Source organism: Malaclemys terrapin, chromosome 22 (assembly GCF_027887155.1).
Source record: "Malaclemys terrapin pileata isolate rMalTer1 chromosome 22, rMalTer1.hap1, whole genome shotgun sequence".
NCBI classification, from domain to species: domain Eukaryota; kingdom Metazoa; phylum Chordata; order Testudines; family Emydidae; genus Malaclemys; species Malaclemys terrapin.
The window spans coordinates 16307938-16329980 of NC_071526.1; the positions used below are offsets into that span (position 1 = coordinate 16307938).

At 54.4% G+C, this 22043-nt stretch overlaps 1 protein-coding gene across 2 annotated transcripts in view; it reads right to left on the reverse strand.

Annotated features, from left to right (window-relative positions):
• DLGAP3 (DLG associated protein 3) overlaps positions 1-20413 on the reverse strand; it is a 136626-nt gene extending 116213 nt beyond the window's left edge. For both annotated transcript variants that reach the window (XM_054012145.1, XM_054012144.1), the window contains exon 1: positions 20328-20413. The gene's annotated coding sequence lies outside the window, so the exon portion shown is untranslated. The remainder of the gene's footprint in view (positions 1-20327) is intronic.
• Between the last annotated feature and the right edge of the window lie 1630 nt (positions 20414-22043).

The following is a 22043-nucleotide window of genomic DNA, read 5'->3' on the forward strand; positions in this document are numbered from 1 at the left end:
CAGGCTGCATCGGTGCACTCGCACAGATGGTGCCGCGGCACAACGTGCATGCTCAAAGGAGGTGCCTTCCATTTGGAGCTGCCAGCTGGGGACTGGCCCCGGCACAGCGAGTGACGAACACTTGAGCTTGTGCACGTGAGCACTGGCCAGCAGCAGCACGGGGTGTCCCCACTGCTACGAGAGAAGATGGAGCAGCTGCTGGAAAAAGGTGCTCTTCACTCTCGGGCTGGGCATGAAAGGGTTAAGACCAAATCCTGGCCATAGGCTGGCTGGCTCGCTCGGGGATTAATATAGGGCAGTGAAGTCCTGCACAGCCGAGTCAGTGGTTCAAATCCAGCCCAGGCCAGTAGCGACCAGGGGTCCCCGCATGTAATGGGCTCGATGGAATAGGTCAACGTCCTCTCGGCCAGGTGTCCATGGCACATAAATGACCATCACAGGTGGCAGTGGGGCTGATGACTGCCTGCACCATGGAGACAGGATGTCCCTGGGAAGGGGGTCCTTCCAGCTCGAGCTTGAGGCCCGCTGGCAAGGGGCACTGAGTGTGCTCGGCAGCTACCCAATGCCACACCCTCCCTGTGGATAAATAGAGGCCTGCGTTCCCCCAGCCCTACATCCACAGACCCCTGTGGTCCATTGCTCGCCCAGGCCTGCACGCTGCGCTCCAGGCCCCTAAGCTAGCACACCGGCGGGTCTCAACTCACTCTGAATTTGCCACTGAGCCATAAAGTTGATCGTCTCCGCTCGGCACAAGAAGAAGGAGGGCGGAAGCAGCAGGGAGAGAGAATTCGCTTTCTTCCTGTGGAATCCCCCTGGGCTTTCCATGCCGAGAGTGAAGCCGAGCAGCTGTGCGATGCAAATGGCAGGCAGCGCCAATTTATCCGCTGGACAGCGGCAGGGGCAGGACAGACCTCTGGCTGCGTGGGGGAAGGGGAATCCCACAGCGCCTAATGCAGAACACGAGACAGGGTCAAAAGGGAACAAGCTACCTGAAGGGTTCCCGCAGACCCGGTCTGAGAGCTCCATCACCCAGCTCGACCGGATATTTCTCCACACAACCTCACGGAGGTAGACACACCCACCCAAGCAGACTGATCTTCACACAGCATCACACCCACACACTGGATCACTCCCACTCTCAATACTGTCACACCTACACACTAGCACATGCACAGACACGCACGTGGAATCACACACCCCCACAAAGCCAAAACTCACACAATCAAACGTTCACCCATCACTGCAGGGAAATTCACACACAGCCCTGTGTATACTGGAGCACACGCACACACACATTCACAAACCCAGAGACATACACCATCCCAGGCGTGCACGCACACACCCAGCACAAACACAGTGCACGCGCACACACAAATGGACGTGTGCGCACAGTCACACACAGAATCCCAGACTCACACACATACAACACAAACACAGCATGCATGTGTGTGTACACACAGAGAAATGGATGTGTGCATACAATCACAGCCACAGACACACACAATTCCATGCACGCACACACACAGAGAAATGGAGATGGGCACACACGCTCACAGACACACACAACCCTGCTGATCACACAGGAACACCCATCACAGTCCCATGCCCAGGCAGATGCTACTTGCTTTCCCTAACCCAGCGAGCCCAGACCATGTTAATATTCTCACCAGCCCAGGGGAAACGAAGAGCCGGGAGCACTGAAAAAAAGTGTATTTTGTTAAGAAATGCCGAGACCTTTCCTTTTAATCTGCAATAATAAAACCCACGCAGACCCGCCAGGTGGGGAGGCGACGGCAGCCTGAACTGCCAGCCACGCTTCCCATGACTGAGAGCACATATAAACGCAAGAACATAAGAATATAAAATCATGACTGGTGTGGAGAAAGTGAATAAGGAAGTGTTATTTACTCCTTCTCATAACACATGAACTGGGGGGGGGTCACCAAATGAAATTAATAGGCAGCAGGTTTAAAACAGACAAAAGGAAGTATTTCTTCACACAACGCACAGTCAACCTGTGGAACTCCTTGCCAGAGGATGTTGTGAAGCCCAAAACTATAACAGGGTTCAAAAAAGAACTAGATAAGTTCATGGAGGATAGATCCATCAATGGCTGTTAGCCAGGATGGGCAGGGATGGTGTCCCTAGCCTCTGTTTGCCAGAAGCTGGGAATGGGCAACAGGGGATGGATCACTTGATGATTCCCTGTTCTGTTCATTCCCTCTGGGGCACCTGGCATTGGCCACTGTCGGAAGACAGGATACTGGGCTAGATGGACCTTTGATCTGACCCAGTATGGCCGTTCTTATGAATCCTGCTGGGAACTACAACTCCCCTTGCAGAAGCGAGGACTCCCAGGGCTATGGAGCAGACGAGCTAGATCAGGGCTCCATCTGGTCTGGGAGCCCAGTGCCAGCTGCTTCAGAGGAAGGTGCTAGAAACCCTGCGTGGACAACGATTGGACAGCCTGCACAGAGGAGCCATTTCTTCCTAACGCCCCACCTGCTACCCCCAAAATCAATTTCAGGCTGGCTTATGCCTTGATAGGTCACGGGACCCTAAAGCCAACCCACCGTAGGATCCTGGGAGCCTAAATTGATCATTAACAGCCTGGCCTTTAAAGGGAGGAAATTCATAGATTCCAAGATCTTCTCGTCTGACCTCCCGTGTCGCACAGACCCAAAATAGAGCCAAGCGTCTACAAAAACACCCAGCTGTGATTTAACAGCTGTCACTGATGGAGACCCCACCACGACTTTGGGTGAATTGTTCCAACGGTTGATTACTCTCGGTGTTAAAAATTTACACCTTATTTCCAGTTTGAATTCATCTAGCCTCAACCTCCAGCCATTGGATGGTGTTAGACCTTTCACTGGTAGCCTGAAGAGCCCATTATTAAATATTTATTCCCCATGTAGGTGCTTACAGACTGATCAAGCCACTCCTCAACCCGCCCGGTTGAGCTCCGAGTCTATCGCTGTTAGGCAGGTTTTCAAACCCCTCAATCATTCTCATAACTCATGTCTGACCCCTCTCCAATCTAGTTCCATCCTTCCTGAACTGTGGGCAGCACAACGGTACGCAGCATTCCAGAACCGGCCAAAAGAACCTCTCCACCCTGACTCGAGAGTCCCGTTTATACATCCAACCATCGCAGTGGACCACTGAGCCACAGCATCACCGGGGGAGCGCACGATGGATAATCAGCTGAACATGACCCCCAAAGCTTTTTCAAAGTCCCTGCTCCCCAAGATCGAGTCCCCCACCCTGTAAGCATGGCCTGCATTCTTTATTCCAAGATTACTCATGTACACGGCCCCATGCAACGGCTGCAATAAATCTGAGAAACAGGAAATGACCCCAAACTAAACCCACTCGTGCTCCGAATTCCCTGGTTACCTGGCCCGCCCCCTGGCTGGAGGGGACTTGGTCTAGAGGGGTGCAGAAGAGAGGAGAAGGAGCAGGAATCCTTTCTAATTCAATTATCTTTTCGTGTCTACATCTGCCTGCAGCCCTTCCTGCCAGAGCGGGGTCTGTTAAATAATTTAACCCAGGCAAAGGGAAAGCAGGAGAACAGCAGAGAGGGGCGGATGGAATTAACATCACAGGACTCCTTGGTGGCTTATCAGCGTCACCTGGACTGCCTCTCACTTGACTCTTTGCACTCGGGGTCTGCTAGTGACCCCAGTATAGTCACCCAGGCCTGGGCAGGTGTGCACATGAGCGTCTACAAATTTGTTTGCTTGTGCATCTGTCTGTGTCTAAATATATGTGGCACTTCTAGAGAGATTTACAAAACATTTAGGACCAAATTGTGTCCCCATTTAGCCCAGGATAAGGAACACGGCTTGGCCACACCAAGTTAAACCCCAGAAGAGCGTTGCCAGTAGGCAATCACCATTGGGTAAACTGAGGCATAAAGGTTAGGTAAGTGATTTGCCCCAGCACACAGCAGCAGAGCCAGGAATGGACCCCTGATATCCCAAACTTCCAGTCCTGTACTTTTACCACAAGACCATCTCCTTATCTAACACCACACCCTCTTCTGAGGGCAGCCCCAATTCCATCGCTGAGCTGTGACTACGCCGGCCTCTCGCGCTGTAGCCACCTTGCATTCCCGAGGAAGGGGAGAGTGATTTAATGATTTACCAGGCGAGGCTGCGTACCCAGCACTGAGCCCGCCAGCTCCCACTCAGCAGCGATCGGAGTCAGTGCCCTGGCCCCACGCTGCACAGACACGCCTCTTCTCCTTCCCAGCGAGCACTGAGAAAGATTCAACACAAGGGGAGCTCTGAGGAACGTGTAACACGAAGGACAGGGGGAAGCCCTCGCAGCACAGAGCGTGCAAAGGAAGAGCAGCAGTTTTAGATACTGGATCCTACCCTCTCACCCCGCAAGCCAACCTATAAGCCCAAAAAGCAAAGCCAAATGAAGGCCCAGGCCCATGCGAACAGGCCCAGCTCCAGAGTCACCTGCTGGTATCAGGACCTCAACTATCATTTTTAAAACTCGATCTTTGTTTTGCAACAGCTCAGAGAGGGGGCGGGCCCTGAATGCAACTGACGCAACGATGTCTGCTCTGCGGACGCCTCCAGCAGAGGAAGCAGCAGGTGCCACTAGAGAGGAAATGACCTGGGCCCACACTCACCACAGAGCAGGCCAAGCCACCTGATCTGGGGCTGGCATGCTGGGGGTACCACTCTAAAGCTCCAGATGGGGGACAAGTGTTGGCCCTCTGCTGGGGTGGTTGCCATGGCACCCCTTCATGGGGTGTGCCTACAGCCGGGCATCTAACCCCGCTCATCGTGTGGCTCGTACGGAGCGGTTGGCTGCAGAAGCGCACCCCTTCCCCTTCAGCCTGGAGAGGAAGGAGGCTGAGTGGGGATCCCTCTTCACACTAATTCTTCTCTGGCCTCCAAGCCCAACGCCAGCAAAAATCAGGTGGGTAATTTCATTGCTCCCTTGAATTTTGGGGCCAAGAAACCGTCTGCCCCTCATGCAATCATAGCGCTCAGCTGAGAGAGAGCTATGGAACAGCTCGCCCATCCCCCTTCCCGGAGATAGGGTCTGTCTGTCTACGTCCTCACACCGTGCTCAACCCCATGGGATGCTCCCGCTGCTGGAGGCTCAACTGCAGCTGTTCCCCAGGGGCTGCTCTCCCCAGGATCTCGCTCTCAGTGGAAGAGCTTCTGCCTTTCTCAGAGCCGCACGATCCTGTCCCACTTACCTCTAGCAAGCCCCTCAGATCCCAGCGCCCCATCCTCTCCCTCCTTGACTGCGGCCGCAACTGCTTCTCATGACCCTCCTTAGTCTCAGCCCCCTGCATCTCTCCTCCAGCCTCTTTTCACCATCCCGCGCTGCTCTTTCCCGATGACCTTCACAATACATCAGCATCTACCTGGCACCCAGGTGCCCAGACCAACACAGAGCATGGACCATCCCCCATGCCCCTGTCCAGCCACACCAGAATCCAGATCCCGTCCCAAAGGAACCTGATGATCTCACATACACTCAATAACACCGTGGAGGCGAGTCAATGAAGCACCATTACAAGCGAGAGCCATAAATCTCCTTAAGTAATTCAGGGCTGTGCCACCAAGGATGCAAACACTCCAAGTGCAGGCTCTGAGGCCATTCCAGGGACTTCATCTGCCAGTCCCCAGAGGTGAAGACACTTAATTGGAAACAGACCCCAGATCACAGCCTCAAGGCGATGGTTTTGTGTGTGTCACCCTGGCACTTGTCAAACCTTTTAATAAGATGCATTAGGGAGGTCCTGGCATGCACCTCTGGAGCACAGAGTTCAGGATTGCTAGCCCAGAGACATGCAGGATTTTCCCCCAGAACAAAGACAGCGAGACAACGTTAACACCTTCAGACTAACGGGTTTTGACTTGCTTGTCAGCTTACCTGGAAATTCCCCATCACCTTTCACATTTAAAAAATAAAAGTTAGATCTGGAAGCGCAAAATGATGACCCCATTTGGGACTTCATTCCTGCTGGCTACACATGCAGGGCCACTGATGGATTGTTTGTATCACAGCAGCACTTCAAGGCCCCAGCGGAGATCAGGGCCCCCTTGGACTGGATGCTGTGCAGACAGAGTTTATAATCTGCACCGACCAGTCAGGCCAGGGGAGGAATATTATCTCCACTGTACAGGTGGGGAAGGAGGCACAGAGATTGAGTCACTTGCCCATGGTCATAGAGCAGAACTGGGCATTGACCCCAGATCTCCTGGGTCCCAGTCCAATGCCTTATCCACAAAATAACCTTTTCCTTGCCAATGCTCCTGCCTTCCATCAATGCCCAGAGAGCCGTGGTTTTCAAGGGCTATACCCCAGCCTGTTCTATGGAATGGGTGGGGGGAAAGAGACAAAACAACCTCCCTTTGATGGGGAGGGAGCTTAGAGAACCAACCCACAACACCCCAAAGCACCAGGGATTGGGAGCCCCATCACTGCAGGATACCACAGACTCCTGCTCTTACAAGAGCTTTCAGTCAAGAGCAGCTCCCAGATGGAGAAATCTCTATTCACAGCTATATTCACAAGTCTACATACACACAGTAAGTTCCAAATGGAGACATTCGGAGCCAACTGCCACCCAGTGCTGATCAGTTCCCGACACCACACTGGCCAGATTTGATACCCACATGTATTGTTAGACAGACAGATGGACGGACACAGGTCCAACATGGCACAGCTGGACAAGTTTCCCAGGGAGCTGTAATTTACAAGCCTGTATATTTTAAATATGTTACCGTGGAATATTGAAATTTGTGCTACAACACAGCGGCTCCCCTCCCTCCCAGCCCATGAATTAGGTCAGTGGCTCACTGGCAAGGCATCAGCTCCAGTCCCACAGGCTCCCTCCTGACATTTGGAATTTCATAAGCTAGCTAAGGGTTCGCCTCCGGCGCCGTGCAGGGAGCAGCCCAGGGGAGGGGAGTTATTTTAAGATCCTTTGTAGATGGGACACCCAGCTGCCACTTTGTTAAAAGCTACCTCCTTTTGTATGGGCTGGGGACTCCACACCAGAGTCCTTTATGCCATCACACTCCTGGGCACCTCCCAACCCAACTCCCCGACAAACTGGGGGACTGGGATCTGCATCAGGATTCTAAAGGCTTTATTCCACAGCACTCGCAGCCACCTTCGGCAGGCAGTGCTCCATTCAGCCACACAGCTTCTTCCATTGCTCCCCGGCTTCTACCCTCCTCCAGAGTCAGAGCACAGCCAGCATCTGTGCGCGGTGAGACCAGAACTCAGCTCCTCCTGCTCCAAAAGCACTCTCCCCGCCTCTTGAGCGGAAGGGGAATCTCTGAACAGTACAGGGCCCATGATGCACGGTGGAGCAGTTCTGATTCCATCCAGTAGAGGGAAGTCATGCACAAATGGGAATGCACAGGAAATCACTGCACTCTCTCTCCTACAGCTCTTGCTCCAAATATCTGCCCTCTTTAGCACATGATGCTCCGGGAGCCTCTTCTCAGCACCTCCTTGCTTAGCTTTGTTTTCTCCTATAGTCCAACCTCGCCGCTGGAGCTATAGACTTTACCCCTCTGCCAGGGTGCCACCGCCTTCCCTAAACAAACCAGGTGACTGGAAAGGGAAGGAGGCTGCTTGGCAGAGTTCCCATCCATCCCCAACCCCTGGCTTCCGCCACGCGGCAGTCTCAGAAACCACCTCTCTTCCACGTGGCTAAGAAGAGCCTCTGTCATTACACCAGGCTTCCCGTGCTCCTGCTGCATGGCACAAGCTGATCACCAGCCATTATTCCCACCTGCTCTCATGGGGATGCGTTGCACCGTTGGGAGTACAGAGGGTTGCATTGCTTGGAAGCACCAAGTGCACCAGAGGCAAGACACCAGACCAGGTAGACCCTTGGTCTGGCACCACAAAGATGGGCAGGCGACAACCCTGAGTGAACAGGGTTAATAGCATCCTGGCTGCGACTGGTCAAACAATGACAGCGAGGGAGACCCCGACCCAAATCCCGGGCTGCCGGCTCTCAGGCGTCTCTTGTTAGGCTTGCCATCTTCGATGGGTTTCTTAAAGCCCCAGCTGCTGGAGTCGCACGGTGCCCAGCTTAAGTACGTTTCCGTCTCTCCTGGTTCTGGCTACGACCCGAGAAGGCAAATCAACAGAACCCCAATATTATGCCTTGCTTAAAAGTCTCATGATTCTGGGGGCCCCGCTCAGGATTTTTGAACCCTGGGAGCTGACAAAGCCACAAATCCCAGAATCAGAAAGAGACACGGATCACACCCTTGCAGGGTGAGGGGGGGGACTGTAGAGGACGGACACACACACACACGGATCCCACCAGGAAACAGCCCATTTCTTTGTTCACAGCTGCTCAGAGGCAGAGAAGGAAGCTGACTCTGCAGTCACTTTCCATGCATGGGGCCCGCTAGCGCTCTCAGGCTAATTCATTAAACACGATAGCCCTGGATTTCCCTAATACCTCAGCTCTGCCACTTACCCAGCCGCTCCCTTCAGTGGCAGACGGGGCATTAGTTAACAGCCAGAAGCTGGGCAGTGCTCGCATTGGCTGCTGCTCCATCAGAGGGATCCACACTAATCTCCTTGAACCTTGGTAGAAACGCTGTGGGTGGCAGTTGTTCAGTGATTAAAGTACACAGGAGCCCACTTAGCCGGCTGGCTGCAAGGGAGACAGACCTGCTAAGAGACGAGCGTTTCTGCTGCAGCAAAAGGAACCCGGCGCTATTCACAGCTGGCTGCCGGATGGTAGAGCCCGAATTCCCGACCTCGGCATCTCTGGAAAAGGGGATGTGCTCACCACCAATTCCATGGGAGCCGGTGGGAGATTCAGCAGTTTGGGGGAAAAAAAAAAAACAAGGCCACTTATTTTAGGTGCCTAAATGAGGCTCTAGGAGCCTGGTTTTAGGTTGGGAAAAAAAACTGGCCTCCACTTCCAGGTGGGAGAGGCAGCATAGGCTAGTGGACAGAGTCGCGATTTGAGATTCAGAAGACCCAGGATCGATTCCCAGCCCTGCCACTGACCTTCTGTGTGATCTTGGGCAAGTCATTTCACTCTCTGTGCCTCAGTTTACCCCCACACACACACACACACACACTCTGCCTTGGCTGTTAAGCTTGTAAGCTGTTTGGCACAGGGACTACCTCTTATTCCAGGGGTGTCTCAGTCAGGGCTCCCCAAGCGCTACCGTAATACTAACAGCAATGATGCCAACTGAACCCCCAGATCTTGAGCTGAGTCCAGTGCAAAGTCCTATGTCTATGAAGGTCTGACTCTGAATGGACGTGAGCAGAGCAGCAGTGTGTCCCAGAGAACCAGAGAAAAAATAAAACGTCAATGTGACATGTTCAGAAGTGCCTGCTTACAGCAAAGATACATCTAGCAAAACTTGCTTTCTTATTGGCCCAATTTGTTCAAATGGATGTGTAAGCCGCACCCACTCGGTGCAGAACTCTGTCCCCCGCTAGGGGTGAGCAGTCTGGGACATGGCGGTGATTTCCTGCAATACCCTTGAAAAAAACCTTATTGAATGAGTTTAAGTGTCTTTGGAGTCCACTACATTAAAGGCACAGGTTCTGTAGTGTTGTGGGCCTGGATGATGAAAGGATTGTATCGAACAATGCGGCAGACACAAATGATCTTTTGGGACAGTGTATTTCCTGGGAAATTTCTAGGGATGAATGCAAATTCCTCCGGTTATTCAAAAACCCAACCTTTTGAAGCCACGCCCTAAGCAGAGACACATTGTCAGCTGATTACACGCTCAGAGCTAAGGCTGTTATAAACGTGTAACAAGAAAGCCTTTTGGTGGGGTTTGAAGGACTGACTCCTACCAGAACCCCTGCTAGAGGTAATAGCTGGTAAGAGGACTGACATGGAAGTAGGTTCTTTCATTGTTTTCTCTGTAATGCTTTTGCCTTGAGAATAAATGTGCTTGCTTAGAAAGAGCTGTGCTGAAACATAACTGCTGGCAGTTGTGCTGCTCAGACGCCTTCGAAGAGAAAGCAAAACACAGATGCTTTGCAAGCTGCTTGGGACAGGGTCTGTCTCTTATTCCACATGGCCCATGTTGGCAGGGAACCGTGCAGCCTGGAAAAACACACTGGTCAGGAGGGAGAGCGACAGAAGTCTGGGCAAGAAAGGTGGCAGCCGAGGAGCCTAGAGTGGAGGAGGAGGCTTGCAGGACCACGGAGGGGAAATACAGGTGCCGTTGCCCAGAACTGAGACACAGTCAACACAGAGGTTGATGAGCTGCTACAGTCTTTGGCTAACAGAGCCAGCTCTTTAAACTCAGGCAGAAAAGTCTCGCATGTTTCAATCCAGAGGTCCCAGACTCAATCCCCACTGCTGACAATGCACCCAGGATCACCCCAGCTAAAGTGGATTTGCACTGACAAAGTTAAATTCCTTCCTGTGCAAAGGGCTTAAGTGGGACTTTTATCATTATTGTCCTTTAACATTTATCCTGTGGTAGCCCCGACAGGTCGGCCCTCCCTTAACACACTCAACCAGGCACCTTCCCAAAGCACAGGCAGTTCACACGGCTGCCCATACAGAGCAACGCCAGCAGTATTAATGTTACCTCAAACACAGGCTTCCTTGATTGCAATTACGATGCTGCACTAGTCACCTGGGTGCCAAGTCACACATTATGGGGTTGTGTCAGAAAAAAAAAAAAGCCATCCACCACGGAGGCCATTTGTCAGTGCATCTGTCCAGGCGTGTGCATCGCCCTGCATGCCAGCTGACCCCGGGCACCCACCGGTAAATGCTTTTTCAAGTGCAGCTCAACACCTAGGAATGATACGTTATCACACCCTACCAATAAAGCTTTGTACCTCTAGAGCAGCCCTCTGCGGAGCTGCTGAAAGAGACCAACCGGCATCAGTTGCGCCTTGCGTTGCCCCAGTATCCTTCTAGCCTTGTCAAGAGGGATAAACTGAGGCCCAGAAGGTCAGGTGGCCTGATTTCCAGAGGTCCCGAGCAGTGGCAACTCCCACTGGCTTCAGCGCCTCTTAACATCACACTCCTATAAAACTCACCAAGGTCCCAGAGTAAGTCAGTGACAGCCAGGAATAGACCCCAAAGTCTGACTCCCCTTCCCTCTTACTGTAGTGTTGTTCATGAGTGCTTGGCTGCCCCCCACTGCTTTGTTATTGTAGGATTTTCCCAGGATTATTGCCGGAGGTGCAGGGATATTAATTTTCTGGAGCCGTGAAGCGTACGCGTGTGGTAAGCCAGGTTTGAAAAGAGAGAATTGCAAAGCAGCCCTCTTTGCTTGGGCAGCACCAGCCGAAAAGGCCCTGAGACACGTCTCTCTGAACTGTACCAGAGCCGAGAGAAATAGGAATTCTGCGGCTGATTAGAAATCACGTCATTACTTGTTCCAATTCCAGCCTTCGGGGGGCGGGAATAAAAATGTGACAAGTCTAATTAGGATTTATAGAAGGTTTTAGGGGAGTTTAAATAGAAAGATGCCAAAGTTCATCTGCAGATACTCTGCCCTTTATCCCTGGTGTGAGAGACCTCTCCTGTCTTTACAAAACTGTATAATTGTGCAAATTAATTTGCCTTAGTCCCATGTGCATTTGCTCTCCCGTCACATGCTTCTCCACGTACCCCACTGAGCCGATATACCTGCCAGACTATGTAGTTTGATCACACACACACACACACAGTACTGGCCTGAGAATGATTAAGTCGTTTCTTTCCCCTCGCTGTACTATCTCCCTCCAAGCGCCAGGTCACCCTAACCGGAACAGCGATCCGCACACCGAAATGCAGCGAAACAATCCGTCAGTTGCATTCTGCTTCAAAGGAGGCTGGTGAAAGCCGAGATCCCCAGGAGCAGTGTCGCTGACAGAAGAGGAGCAGCTGGGAAAGGAGATGGGAGAAAGCGCAGGTTTCCTGCCCTGTGCTCACTCTCGCGCGTTGCTTCTTGGCTCACTCCGAGCGGAAGGGGGTGTGCACAGCTGAGTGGGAGCCTGAATCCAGGCAAGCTACATGCTCAGCTCAGAGCCAGCACCTTCTGCAAGCAAGTGCTTTCTTGTCCATTGTATTGCACTCTGGGGCAGAGCTCACCTTCTGGGAGGGGGCGCAGATGGGACAGATTGCAGAGCAGGTGAACAGGGGAGGAGGAAGGGGAACGGAGTGGGGGAAGACCGTGTGACGTGAGAGAGGGGGAAAGGGAAAAGGAGGAGTGCCGGGGGTGGAGGAGGACAGAGGTGACACGGAGGTGCAGTATTCCATCCCACCTTGCAAAGGACAGGTCACCCAGGGGCTGCACCCGTCCCTCTGAGGCTACTCCCTACTTAAAAAGCAGGGCTACCTACAAGCTCGTCATGGCCAAGGCTTTATGGCAACAGCACCGGCCTGCCACAGGGCCCTAGACCTGCCTCAGCTCCTGGCCCTGGTTGCCAGCACTCAGCCTGAGCTGTCCTAAGGGACTCCGGCAGCAGAGGAATCCCGAGGAAGCCGTGGGAGGAAGCCACAAACTAGAGACTTGAGTCTGTTTCAGCTGCACGGATTTTACAATGTGGCTCTCAAGGATTCCTCTAGGATTGCCAAGCACAGCAGCCAGGCAGCCTTTCAAATAAGGTGACTCATCTGTATTGTCAAATCTCTCAGCCTTGGTGTTAAAGAAAGAGAGAGCGTATGCGTGTGCGTGAGAGAGAGATAGAGAGAGAGACACAGACACACACACAGACATCACTGCCCTCTGTTGGATGGCATCAGTACCCAGCTGTGTCCCATAGGCCCTACACTGCTCAGAGCTAATGGGGATTTTCTTTTCGTTCAAGTGGGAGGGACAAGTGCTTCTGCAGAAGGAAGATTCACTCTGATTTATTGTTTGTATTGTGGTAGTGCCTAAGGGTACGTCTACACTGCATGCAAAGCCCAGGCCTGTGGGGCCCGGGCTTGTGGACAGTTCATTGTTGCCAAGCCCATGTTTGAGCGTCCACACTTCATTGTAAACCTGGCTCTCACAGCCTTGCTAACGCGCCCATACTGCACTGCGCAGACCTTCTGAGTCAGGTCTGCAGTGTGACCTGCATCCATGCTGCAAAGTGACAGGGCTTGGACCCCAGTGGCAGTGACCCACCCCTCTAGCAGGGTCTGAGGACCTGGCTCCTGAGAGCTGGCTGACCCCAGGCAGACTGGTGTGTGTGTGGATGGTAGGGGCACTTGGGCTCAAACCTGACTCAGAGCCCAGACTTAGTGTGCAGCATAGACATGCCCGAAGGGTCCCAACTGGGATCAGGGCCACACTGGGCCAAGCGTTGCACACACACCTTCCGGGACAGTCCCTGCCGCAAAGAGGTTTACCAACGAACTAGAAAAGATGGGAGGGGAAACGGATGCACTGAGAGGTGCAGCGACTTGCCCAAGGTCACACACAGGTCAGTAGCAGAGCCAGGAATAGAACTCGGATCTCCTGAGCCCCAGTCCAGCCAAACCCCAGTGCCCCACAGGAAGAAGTAGAGAGACAGCCACCAAGTCCTACCTAGCCACAGAATTTTGCATATTCTATGAATAGGCCAAATGATGCAGGGTGGTAGCAAGGTTGCATCAGGACAAGCTTAGGATGGCCATGTTGCTCACAGGGGGCTAGGAAGCGATGGGGAAATCCGGCATGAGCGCCCCACATGGGAAAACAATTCACAGGCAGGGAGATGAGCACAGCAAGGGGAAGCGACCTGGCCCAGGTCACCCAGGGAGTCTGGCAGAGCTGGGAACTGAACCTAGCTCTCCAGCGCTTTACACACACGCCCAGCGAGACTCCAGGGACAGAGACCCGACCATTCCCTTCATCATGAAATACATAAACTTTTTAAGGCAGCCCATCCAGACGTGGGCAACAGCTTAATTCCTATTTTGCTCAATGAAACAGCCCAGGCTCTGGGGTCCTTTCCCTTGTGGGGGATGGGGCATTTGCGATTTTAATAGTGAAGGTATTTTTAAAACGGAGTTACTTCACCCTGGAAACAGACTGACAAGCCTGCATCCGAGGGGCCACTGTGTCCTTTCCACTCTGCACCGGTGCCCACTGCACCACACAGCTCGTCGAGAGCCACCGGGGGAAAGTTCTCCTTGAGCCACCATCAGGATGAATGGGGGCAAGGTGATCTATTTATACACCTCCCTGGTGTAACTGGGAAAACCTTCCCCAGCCGCTCCTGAGACGATTGCGCCACTTGAGATTTGTTCCTATTTGCTATGCAGCAGGGAATGGCTCCACATGTATGCAATCTCCCTAGCCTGCCTTTCAAGGAGTAATTCTATGGCCTTTTCACAGTGCATCAGCCCACTGTTTGATGATTAACCCAGTCGCACATTGTAGGAAGGAAGAAACCACTATATCACGGCAAGACAGGTTATGAAGACGAGAAACCAGCCGACTATTCTTGATTTCAATGGAGCTTTGCCAATTTATACCAACGGGGGATCGGACCCAAAGAGCGTAGGGCCTAATGGAAGCTCACTCTGGCCGCTGGGCATTTCTGCAATAAGAGAGAAATCAGGGGAGTATTCTTCACACTCTGTATCCTTCCAGGCAATGTAACTTTAATTATTCATTGCCAAAGTCCTGGAGCAAGCACCCAGGACTGCAATGGGAATCTCCACGATACAGCAGAAGCCTGTTCAGTCAATAACTTTTTTGGCCTAATATTCAGTCCTTCGTTGGGTTTGAGAGCTTTTGAGGGGGGATCCTGTTGTGTGGAGACTGATGGGCTTAAGTCACACAATCCGGAACTGTGTCTAAACTCCTCATTTTGTTTGGCTCCAGGGCTTTGGTTCGGGCGATTACAGTAATAAGGGCCAAGAGCAACACTTGGCTCCAGATCCAAAAAAAGAAAAGAATCAGGGTAGGCGGGATCCAGGTTTTTTGTTCAGCTTATTATTAGAGAGATAAGGGCCATGTGCAAAACCTGGATCTGGATCCAAAGTGGCCAGCTGTTCCGGCTTATGATGGCAATCAAAGCCAAGTGCAAAATTTAGATCTGGATCCAAACTTCCTGGCTGTTCAGCTCCAGGATTCAGTGCAGCTCATTACAGATCTTAGCTGTAAGTGCAATAGTTGGACCCAAAATACTTGAAACTGGATGTTATTCTGTGCCAGTGATATTCCATCCCATATCCCCCCACAATACTCTTGATGGGTCCAAATAAAAATTCTGGACACAAGCACTGGGAAATGTTTAGCCCCAGAGAAAAACTGTGCAAAATGTAGATCAGTGAAACTTTAGGAATTTGTATTTTGTTGGGGGAGGGAGGGGCTGGCTCTCTGCTGCAGGACAGCACAGTGATACCATCAGACAGAGTAGGGCTTTTAGACTCAGCCTTAAGTCTAAGATTCTCCACTTCTACCCTTTATATCACGAGGCTAGACCATGATAAAACCCATGGTGTGGAGGGGAAGGGCGTTACTTATAATGACCCCCTTCCATCACAGATGTATCTTGAGGTATGAGACTCATGTTCCCAGCATGGGTACCACAGTCCCAAAATTTACACTCCTTTTATAGCACAACCTTTTACCCCCCTCCACCCCCAATAGCAACTATTAACTAATATCCCAGTACACTGGATCACTTGCATTCACAGTCCTGGCAATGACCCACGTGCTAGCTAGTGGCCATGCTCTGCAGGTAGATAAGGCAGCGCATCTGGGAGTTTAGTGCTGATGAAAGATCGTAAGTGGTGATTCAAGTCCTTTGATTATCCGCAGAGTCGGTGCAGCAGCAAGGCAAGCTTCCCAAACACCAGTGTCCCAACAATGAGCCTCAGCCCCCGGCTGGAAAGACCCCCCGTAAAGCTGGGGTAGGGTCCCCATGGTCCATCCAGACCTTGATCTCTCTCAGCAACAAGGGAACGGGTGGTAGTGGTGGTTTTACCACCCGGACAGCGGCCCACTAACGCTAGACTTGAGACCACCTTCAGTGCTGCAAACTCCCCTCCTAACTCCAGTCCACCACCGCCCCAGTGGGACCCACTCTTTCTCCTGAACTGGTCAGTCTGCGGCAGCTGCTTTATTGCACACTGGAATCAGAGGGACGGCTGCCCTCTAGGGAGGATCTAGATCATGGGTGGGCAAATTTTGTGGCCTGAGGGCCACATCAGGTATGGAAATTGTATGGTCGGCCATGAATGAAGAGCTGTGCCAGCTATGTGTTTTTTAAAATCAGAAAAGACACACTGCGCCAGGGGCGTAGCCACGGGTGGACCATGGCCCACCCATTTATCATCCAGGGCAGGCCCACCCCATCACTTGCCCCACTCCGCCACCCGGTGCTCCAGACAAGGAGCAGGGTCGGGGCACCGGAGCAGGGCAAGCCCCCAACCTCGCTCCCTGGCCAGAGCGGGGCAATGGAGCTCAAGGGCCAGATTAAAAGCTCTGACCCATAGGTTGCCCACCCCTGATCTACATGGCACCTGGGTCTCTCCTGTTCGCTGCCTGAGACACATGCCTATTTGGCATCCCAAAGACTGAAATGTTTTAGTCAAATGCAAATTATTGGGCTCAAGTGGATGAAAGCTAACGGCCTTTGATACACAAGTAGACCGACAAAATGATCTAATGGCCCCTTCTGGCTTTAAACTCTATGAGCTGAGACTGTTTCTAGGGTGCGGTCTAAGCCACACGCAGGTCACCAAGTAGCTGTGAGATGGTCATGCTTCATTGGGGCCCTGCTCAAAGCCCAGAACTTGTCCGTACGGAAATCTCTAAGCTGGGGCTAAGGCCTGAAGATGCTAACCAAGGGCATTACGTACTACAAGATGCAGTTCACGGAGAGTCTACCCAACCAAGCTCTACCCTGACGTTGACCCGCTCTGTGCCACCTCCCCATGGGTGCACGCCCTGGCAGCGCCAACTTCCCATTCCAGGGACTCAAATGGCTCTGTGGCTATGTCGGTGGTGGTTTATTTCTCGTGTTTACACTCCTGCTGAAACGGGAGCCGCGGGCACTTTGATAAATGCATTGAAAGGGCTGATCCCCTGCCAACCCCTCCACTAAGTGCATCGGTGATGCTATCGTGTGCTGCTCCTCACGGCGAGATCCCCTCCCTCAGTCAAAGAAGAGATCCCTCAGCTGCCTACGGAGGAGTGTCCTCGAGGACTCCGGCAGCTGGGGAACACATGGAAATGTTTACAGGAGAGCACTTAAAAGCACTTGGGTGGGATGAAAAGGAGAGCGAGAGAGACAGGAAATGACATCTCTTTCCTAAGGGAATCTAAACTTTACCAGCAAGCTCCTGCTCTCATTTATACGACAGTAACTGTTCCGGAATCGCTCCAGATTCACACCGGCAGAATCCAGCCCTCTTTTGGGTGCCAGGGCCATCTTATGGGGGCTTAGCGTTATAAATGACCATCTGCCCAGCTGTATTTTCATTCCATCAGTTCGGAGCCTCGTGCTCAGGGTCTAGAGGCCAGCAATAAACCTGCCAATGGATGTAACCCCCGAGAGTACATCTACACTGCAAAAAACCTGCAGGCAGCAAGTCTCAGAGCCGGGCCTCGCATAGCCTGCAGCCATTCCCAATCGGGCTCTGAAACCCACCCTGGAGGGACCTATTGGGGGCAGCAGATGTCCTCAGGTGGGTCTGTCACCAGCAGGGTCCCTCCTGACCCCGCCACTCCAGGTGCTGTACATATCATACTCAGGTTATACATATCCCAGATACATCTGGTGCCTTGCAGTCTTCATGTGAGATTCCAGGCAAGACTGGAACAGAAGACAGGGAGGCCCACTAGAGAACTCCCAAACTATTTAAAGGGGTACTACCCAATTCCTATCACCGCAGAGACTTGGCTCTAGTAACTTACAGAGACCCAGGACCTACAATAAGTGACAACCTCACCCCCGCCATGCTGGGGTCTCCAATGCTGTTGCTAAGAAAGACCAGTCCCCTGCAATCTTATTGGGGGTTTTGCTGCCAGCGAAAACAGTGCTGGGGACATGGCAAACCCAGGCCTTCACAAGGCCACTGATCGCATAAGCAGGCACGCTGGGGATGGATGTCCCTCCAGATCACTCCGTGCTGGGCAGCCTGAGGTTGATTCTGGTGAGCCCAACATGGGAATTAAATCTTCCCACGATCGGCTAAACACGTTAGTGCCAGCAAAATGCCCCAAGCCGCTTCGCAATGTCTGTCAGCCCCTGCCCCATAGAATTCCCAACAACGGAACAGCACTGCCCACCAGAGAGCCATCAACAAACAGATGCCAGGGAGCTGTCCCGGCATGGATGCCCACAGCACGGCGCTATGAGAACACGTGTAACCCTCATCATCACATTCTGAAGGGAAGAAGGTTTCACCTTATGCCAAATCTCCAGGCCTGCCTTTGGTGTGTACTTGTGTCCCATCCCCTTTCCAGCTGGCCTGCCTACTATGGGATAATAGCCCTACTTCTGCTGGTAGCTAATGGAGTTACTCCTGTAGCTGACCTAAAGGAGGTCTGCAGTGCAGTGCCAGAGGTCCCCGATTCAAACCCAGCGGATGGCCCAGGCTGGCGGTCATTCCATCACGCTACCTTTTTAGCTGAATCTACATTTAGGGCCTGATCCTGCTCCAATTTAAGTCAACAAAGGAAGAATCCACATCCACCGAGGCTGGGATCAGAGACCGAGCTATGCTACTGCCCATCACCAGGCTCCTGGTGGAGAGATTGTTGGATTTAGGGAGGAGAATGAGGCCCAAACCCAACCCTCCCTGCTTTCAAACAACAGCTGGAAGCCCAGGGCCTGATTCTGCTCTGTGTGACTCAGCAATGACTCCACTGGAGTCAGCAGAGTTACCCCGCTGTAAGGGAGAGGAAATCAGACCCACCGCACCCGCTCTTTACGAGGCAGCCCCTATCCAGCACGCAGAGCGTGTTGTTCTCTTCAGGATCGGCACCACAAGCAGATCGCTGAGCAGGGGGAAGGCCTGTCCAAGCAGCAGCATTTACTATCAATCAAAGTAGCCATCAAAAAAATAAAACCAGCGAAGAACCAAATCCAGCCCGTAAAACCCAGGAGCTCGGGAGTTCCTGCCCGCACCCTCTGCGTCACAGCAGCCTGTCCTGGGCAATCGGAGTGCCTGATCCTGCCCGCTGCGCAGCACAGCTGGGCACAGCGCACACCCCATGCACAGCAGCTCACAGGATCTGGGCCTTACTTTGGGGACCTCCTCTGGGAAAATTGCTGGGGGTCCAAGCTCAGGCCCCTCAGTGCTTCTGTGTCACCCTCCGTCAGAGGGCCTCTGAGCACTGCACACAGGTATTCATTTAGCCTCACCGCCCACGGGGCAGAGCAGTGTCCCCACCCCTATTTTACAGGTGGGGAAACTGAGGCACGGGCCCACGTTTTCCACAACGGCTTCCCAGTCTGGAGATACTCTGCAGGGCACCCCTAGCCAAGCCAACAGGGGCTGAGCGCCCCCAGGATCGGGCAGTCACCTGAAGGAACTGCTGAGTGGCTCAACAACCAGAAACCCCTGACGGGCAATGAGGAGAGTCAGGCCCCGTTGTAACTATTTAAAATCGCTGGTGCAGCCGGAGCGGCCGGTGGCTGCCTGGGGGAATTCCCAGCGGACCGGGCCAGGACCCCCCACCCCAGCGCTAGCTCCCGGGGCGCGTCTGCGGGGGAGAGATACCCCCACACCAGGAAGCCCCGCAAACTCGGGGGGCCCCTAGCTGGGGGGTTGCCCTGCTCCCGGGGTTTAAATCTCCGGGGGCGGGGTCTCACCTCCCTCCCCAGCAGGCAGATGACTGAGCCCCGCAAGTTTCTGCAGCTTGGGGAGACACACGCCCCCCACCCCCCGCAGGACGCCCCCAAGTCGCTTTCTCCCCTACAGCAAACCCCCCCCCCCGCCGACCCCGTTTGCGGGGCGTCTGTATCTCGAACCTGCCCGGGCTCCGCTCGCCCCTCGCACCCAGCCGGCCCCTTTGCAGCCCCGGCGGGGGGGGAAGCCACCAGCGACCTCCGCCGAGAGCCTGGCGAGATTCCGCCCCGGCGGGAGAGAGACTAGAGCGAGCTGCGGGGCCGGGGCTGAGGCCCGGGCACACCCCCCCCCCCCCGCTTCGCCCAGGGAAAGTGGGAGGGGGTCGTCCCCTCCCCACCCCCCGCCCACGTCCAGGCAGGGACGAGCCCTTGCAAAGTAGGCGACTAACTGTTGATCGATTGCGCGCATTAGCCACCAGGCTGGACTCGCTCGCCAGCATCCAGCTGCAGCCTTGTGCCCCCCCACCCCACCCCCCGGCGGATGGCAACGCAGCCGGCAAACCCCCCCCCCCGCCCCCCTCGGCAGCCGGCAATAGCCCTGCTCCTCTTACCTTGCCGGGGAGCCGCTCCTCGCAGGGCTACATCCTGAGGTCCAGCTTCCTCCAGCGCTTTCACGCCTCCTCCTCCTCCGGATTTTTTGCTTCCTGCTGAGGATCGCCCCCCACTCCCCCCACACCCCCGCCCCGGAGAAGCAATGAGACTAAATCTCCCCCGCGAGCCTGCGCTGGGCCGGGGCGGGAGGGGAGGGGAGGGGTCCGGGGACCCCCGGGTTCCTCTCCGGCCCCGCACTGCAGAGCCAGGGGGTTAATCGTGAAGACACGACGGTGTCTCCTTTACGGACTGACACCCGGGGAGGGGAGGGGAGCGGCGCGGGGGAAGATGTGGAGATGGATTTCCCCAGGAACCGGCGGGGGTGGGAAGGGGGGGGCGCGGCCAAGGCAGACACAAAAGCCTCCCCCCGGGGCAGCGCCGCTCCTTGGGGCTTTGCAGGGAAGATGCAAAATGGTCTCAGCACATGGTGCCCCCCCCGGCAGCCCGGCTAGGCCAGGCGGGGGGGGGCGCTCCCATGCGCGCGGCCAAGGCACGGAGGGTGGGGGGACCCCGGCTCGGAGCGGGGACAAAGCCCCTTTTCGCCTCCTTCCACCGCAGCCGCTTTGCCACAGGAAACCGATACACATGCAGAGCGCGAGAGAGCTCCCGATCCGAGCCTCGGGCGAGCTCCCGCGAGCCCCGCGCCCCCGGCTCCGGCGATCTCGGCGGCGAACAGGGGCCGGGGGCGCTGCGGGGCAGCCGGGGAAGCCGGTGGGTCCGGCCGGGCCTGCGCGCGGGGGCAGCTGGAGAGACACGGGCTCTCTCCTCCCCCCACCCAGCTAACGAGCTATTTCCGCGGGGGGCGTAACCGGGCAAAAGCAGCAGGTGGAGGAGGGTGCCGGGGGGCCCGCCCCGGAGAGCTGCTTCCCCTCCGGCCTAGCTCAGGGATGTCCTGAGTTTGCCAGGTCTCCTGCCATTGCACGGAAGCGGGATGAGCGCCTGGCCTTCCCCGAGGTTTCTAAAGTTTTGCCCATTTTTAATTAGCTCAAGCCTGACCCAGAACCCCCAGTAGCTCTTCCCTAACGCCCCTTCCCCCCAGCCACAGCCCTGCCCCCTTCCCCCCCTACACAGCTCTTCTGATGCCCCCCATCCCACTCCTGCTCCCCCCATCATCCCCAGCTAAGTGTGTGTGGGGGGGAGGGTTGTGAGCTGGAAAATGTTCTGTCAGGAACAAGGCTGAGGCTCCCAAATTCATCTCACCCGTCACCGGAATCTGGCTGTAGCAGGGAGTCGCTAGGGGGACAGCCGGATGTAAAGGAGGCCTCTCTGGGGCTGTGGTTATGGGCCCAGGACTGCAAAGGCAACAGTGTTTAAGGTGGGGGGAGTTGGCCTTACCCCCACAAAGAAATTTCCTCCAGGAGCCAGCTGGTGGGTGCACTGAGGCCTGCCCTGCATTCTGCTCACCGGGCACCCTTTGCTGGGGGAGACCTTCCCCCAGGACAGCATTGAAAGCAGTATGCACGTGCACAGGTGTGTGGAGGTACCTGAGTGTTTGCACGTGGCAGGACAGGGGGGGTGAGTGCTCACCCCACCCTGCACGTGTGCCGGGGTATGCGTGCGTGCACAAGTGTATGGGGGAACGGGCCTGTGCAGTTGTATGCAAGTGTGTGTGAATGCGCACTAGTGTAGGTGTGACTGTGTCTGAGTATGTGCGTGTGTGCGCATGTATACGTGTG